Source organism: Pinus tabuliformis, chromosome 1_2 (assembly GCF_031772625.1).
Source record: "Pinus tabuliformis cultivar Carrire ecotype Pingquan chromosome 1_2, CPIR1, whole genome shotgun sequence".
In the NCBI taxonomy this organism is placed as follows: domain Eukaryota; kingdom Viridiplantae; phylum Streptophyta; class Pinopsida; order Pinales; family Pinaceae; genus Pinus; species Pinus tabuliformis.
The window spans coordinates 950,921,285-950,927,128 of NC_142298.1; positions in this window are offsets into that span (position 1 = coordinate 950,921,285).

Consider the following 5,844-nt stretch of genomic DNA (forward strand, 5'->3'; position numbering starts at 1 on the left):
TCAACGAAAATCACATAATACCTTTGTTTCGCAGTGGAGGCTGTCGAGAATGGTCCACACACATCTGTATGAACTCGCTCCAAGATTGCTTCAGCTCGACTGTCTCGATCATGGAAGGAAGACTTGACGTAATTTCCCAAGGGACAACCTTTGCATGTGTACACTTGCTCAAGTTTACCTTTGGGAAGTCTAGTAGAGATCTGTTGCATTATCTTCAAGGCCCCATGATGCAAGTGGCCCAACCGCCTATGCCATAACTTGCCAATGCCTTGGCTTTGCACCAATTATGCTTTCGAGCTCAATGCAACACAATCATCTACCTCTAGCTTGTAGAGATTCTTCACTCAAATCCCAATCCTCTTGGTCTGACCCGTGGCTATCTGTCTCAGGAACGCCTTTCCTTTACTGAAAACAACACCGTAGCCTTTGTCTTCCAACATCGCGATTCATACCAAGTTCTTCTTCATTCTAGGCACATACTTTACATTAGTCAGGGTGAGAGGAGCTCCATGCTCCCTTTGAAAAACAATCGTGCCTTCACCTGAAACATGGTACTTTCAATCATCGCCCATCTCTATGCGCATCTTGAGGTATTTCTCTTCCAAGGCACTGAATAAACTCTTATCGCCGGTCATGTGGAATGAGGCTCCACTTTCTAGGTACCAAACACAACCCACCATCGATGAAACCATGCATGCAATGAGGGTAAAATCCAATTCGAACTAAGAGGCTAGTGCCTCACCTTCTGATCCTTTCGAGGATCCCTTCTTGGGTTTCTTCAATGGACAATTAGTTGCATAATGGCCCACCTCATAACAATTAAAGCATCTCACTTTAGATTTGTAAATCTTCTTCCCACCATGAGAAGAACTTGATTTGGAATGGGAAGCCTTCCCTTTTCCTTTCCTTGCCTTACTTACTAAGGCTAGATTTTCTTTATCATCATGCTTAGATGAAGAACCATCTCTGGTGCTCCTCCTGATCTCCTCCTACATCAGATCCGACCACAGTCGTTCCCAATCCGACAGTTTCTCTCTTCCATTCACAGAGTCCTGGTAGCTACGCCAGCTCTTAGGAAGACCTAGGAGAGCAAGACTCACCATATCATCATCGATTGTCATTATTCCCACACTACCAAGCTCACAACTCATCCTTATCTCCTTAATTAAGGGATAACTTCCTCAATCAAAGAAAATATCTTGCATGACTTCACAAAGACTTCATGTTTGAATTTCTCCAACTAATTAACTCAAGATGAATTAATTAATTATTTTTCAAACAGCTGGTGAGACTAAATTCGAATTTTAATTCTCAATTTTAATTCAAGGACAAATTAAAATTGGAACACTATTGTTGCCACATTTCAACATTTTGGTTGCACCCTATAAATTCTAAGTTTTTCCACACTGATATGAAAAAATGGCATGCAATGAAGTCATATGACTACAAGTATGACTTCCCTGTGGTCAACAAGGATTTTAATTTTAATTTTATTTTTGTACTTCATGGACAGTCCCTGTGATAATGCTTATACTCACGACTCTTCTTACACCCATGGATGCAAGTATGACTACGCTAACATAAATTTGACTTCATATAGCTGGGGTTAAAGTCTTCGCCCTAATTCCTACTCGTCCTCTTACAGGTCAATCTTCTTCATGTACCCATGACTTTTACTGGGATGTTTCTAGTGCAGTGACAAATTTAGTGTCCGCTTGCTCCCAAATTTTCATTATAGGAGGATTAATGTTAAAGTTCCTCTGAGCACTGGTTAAGTGAGAATCACTATTCTGCTTGGTGTTTTGTTTCTTGATGTTATTATTAGATGACCTATGGCCTAAGTTCGTACATTTCTCAGTGGAACTAGATAGCATATGTATCCTTGGTCTTAGTATCAGGCATAGTTATCCTTGGTCTTAGTACTAGGAGTTTACTATGTTATGATATGTAGCCTACACACGAATGAGATGTATTCCCTCAAGGTTTATAATACGCTTGGAATTTCTTTCTTCCTTTTTTTTCCTGAATAACTTACATTTAAGGCCATGGTTCTATTTCTTTCGATGTAATTCCCTATTGATTTTCCTAAGATTTTTGGGGTCTATTTCACAGTATGGATTTGCTTGATTATGGTATGGTTTAGTATTAATGCACACGACTTGTGTTAAGAGGGTATTTGTGCACACCCAATTTACTGTTTAATGAGTTCCTTTAAAAAATCTTTTTGCTTACTTCTTCTTCTCTGCTTTTTGAGTTAGCTGAAATATCATTCTCAGTTTGATTAGAATAGTATTGATTTCAATTATATGATTGTCAATCAATAAATAATATTGGTACATTTATAAAGGACCTTGTTTCTGTAAGTAATTTCCCATCACTTACACAGACTAGGCGTTGTCAGATGGTTTAATATTGTACTCGGTTTGGTTGTCACTCTGTTTCTGTTTGTAAATTAAAGATCTCTACATATATTGTAACCTGACTTTGGAGAATCTTGATGGATATATGTTGTCCAAGCACAACACTATTTTTTTTCTTCTGTTCCGATTCTGTTGATCGCTTCATAACTTAGTTCTAGGTAGAGGTTGATAAATTTAATCTCTGCTACTGTTAACATTAATGGAATTTAATTGAGCTATAATGATAAATATTTGTATACTTTCTTCCCTTAAGAGAAATTTTTCATTTATATGCATAACAGTAATTAGAGTACTTGTTCTCCATAAGGAATTGCTTAATTTATTCATCGTCTTGCACCTAAAGACCTATATTCAGGACCGTAGAATCTGTTTGCGCTTCAAATTTTTATTTTTATTTTTTAAATTTTCTTTCTCACAGTTTTTTTTTATATGAAAGTACTGAGTTATCCTAATTTAAAATAAAATTCAACTAAATGTAATGAGCATCAGACCCTCATAAATAAGGTAATTTCACCAAAATCCTGGGTATTCTATTTGTTTAACTTTTTTCTTAACAAGACATAACCAAACATGCTTTAATAGTTCCCATTTCCTATAGACACATCTAGAGTATACACTTTAGCATATTTATCCTTTAGCATCACATATGTCATGAGATTTCATAGAAGATAGAATTCATAGTAGTTAGAGTATCGGTCGATACACACACATAGTCACAACCTCTTCCAATTATTTTATTAAACACGGTCACAACTTCATTCAATCATATTCTTAAAAATAGTCACAACTTCATTCAATGATATTCTTAAACACAATCACAACTTCATTCAATCATATTCTTAAAGGGATAAGTAACTAAGGCATATAAAAGCAATATAATAAAACTTCAAGCAAACAATTAACTAAAATGTACGCTTGTGTTTCTTTGCAGTAATTTATTATACTATTCAACATGCACAAATAATTAACCAAGAAAATTTAATGTAAACAAATTGTCTATCTTATGTGTCACTGGAAATTTACTTGGGAAAACACACTTTCCCCTCGACCATGAACTAAATCCACCAGTTCCCCCAGAGCTGAGATGTGATTGCCATTGGAATCAACAACCTCTTTAATTCCCATATATTGTATTTTATAAATATCCTTCCCTAGAAGATTTTGAGCAGCGTCCTGATTTTTGGGTGTGCAAAGCCACTTGTCTACGTTTTTTTTTCTTTTTCAAAAACGATATTTTTCCTTTTTCTTTAAAGCCTGCCTTTCTATTTCACAATGATTTTTTCCACCCATACTTAGTTTCTTTCTCCAACTAAGTGATTTAACAAATATTTCTCTCCCATTATATTAAATCCTATCTTTTTCCTCCTAGGGATTTTTAGGAGTCATTTAAGGGAATATTTATCTTGAGCTTATCCACCAATAGTGGTTTCCAGTCTTGGGAAGTATCTCTTAAATCTAGTGTTTCTTTCCCAAGTAATTTCCAACTTTTTATCTATTAATTAAAAAAAAACTATTTATTACATCACCATAACTTTAATGTTCACATCCATTTTAAATCCAACATGGATTTCTAGCCATCAAGTCTAAAAATAGTCCAGATCTAAAAATAGCAAGACATTAAAATAAAGAATAGAGGGGTATTACATCTTCCCCCCTTTTATTCAACACTGTCCTTGGTGTTCATTGTCCAATTGATTCCCTTATGAAATAGTGCTGGAAAGGCCTCTCGAATTTTATCCTCTATCTCCTAAGTAGCCTACTCAGGTGTAAAGTGCTTCCATTGCACTTTAACCTGAGCGACAACCTAATTCTGGATCAATATCTCTTTCCGATCTAATATGCAAAGTTTCTCTACTAGGAAGTCTCCTTCTAGTTCCACTTATATGAAATTCCAATCAATTACGTGATAAATATCATGGACATATTATTTTAACAAAGATACATAAAAAACATTTTGCACTTTAATATGGATGGGCAATGCTAGATGATACGCTCCTCGCCCAACTTTGTCCAAAATTTCAAGAGGCCCATAGAACCGTAGTGCTAATTTGGTAAAGGTTCCCTTCATTAAGGTGATTTTCCTTGGTTTAACTCTTAAGTATACATGATCTCCAACCTTAAATTCCTTGTGAGTTCCCTTTTATTAGCATACATTTTATGTATGTCTTGTGCAATTTTTATGTTTTGTCTAATTTTCCGCACCACCTGTTACATTTCTTGTAATGCATCTGGCCCTAACATTAGCATGTCCACTTGCTGACTCCAGCTAAGAGGTGTGTGGCGTTTTCTGCCATACAAGGCCTCGAAGGGACTCATTTTTGTCAAAGTTTGATAACTGTTATTATAGGAAACTTCTGTTAGATGTAGAAAATATTCCCATTTAGCAGGTTTGTCCATGACATACGTTCTTAGCATATCCTCTAAGATCTGATTTGTTTTCTCTATCTTCCCATTAGTTTGGGGGTGATATGTAGTGATAAAATTTAGCTATGTTCCCATGCCCCCAAAAATAGCTTTCCAAAATTTGGAAGTAAATTTAGCATCCCTATCAGACATTACTATTTTTGGTATTCCATGTAGTCAAAATATCTCCTTCATAAAAATATTGGCAATCTAAGGTGTTCCATACATAGTTTGTACCAATATAAAGTGTGTTGCCTTGTTTAGGGTGTGTACTACTACCATAATGGAGTCATGTTGTTGTCTTGTTTTTTGTAATCTTGTAATACATTCTAGCTAAATCACTTCCGATTTCCATTTAGGAATGGGTAGTGGGTTTAACAGTCCTGATGGGTGTTGGTGTTCTACCTTCACCTATTGACATTCTAAGCATTTAGACAAGTAGTTTGCTACTTGTTTTTTTATAGCCAAGCCAGCAGAATTCCTTTCGGAGTGTAGTTTTCATCTTTTGATATCTAGGGTGTCCAACATACTGTTTCTCATGATATTCATCTAATATTACCTATTTTAGAACACTTACATTAGAGGAAGTTTCAGCCTAAAAGTTCCCATGTAATTGTCATGTAATTTCCATGTCATAGTATGTAAACCAATCAAAATCCTTTGAATTTAAAAAGAGGTGCATGTAAATATTTTTGAGGGAAAAGAATAAAAAATATTTTTTTAATTGTATTTTTGGCTTATCTCCTTATAGGTTTATTCAAATTTCTAGTGTGTTGAACACATTTTTTTAATGTATCTTCATTTTTTATCAGTGTGGGTCTTCTCAAAAAGTATGCATGATGGACACTCATTGAATGCGGAATTAAATTCCACATCCAATGAGTACCCATCATGCAAACTTTTTGAGAAGACCCACATTGATACAAATTGAAGATACATTAAAAAAACATGTTCAACACACTTTTTCTAATGAATCTTCAATTTTTATCCATGTGGGTCTTCTCAAAATTATACATGATGG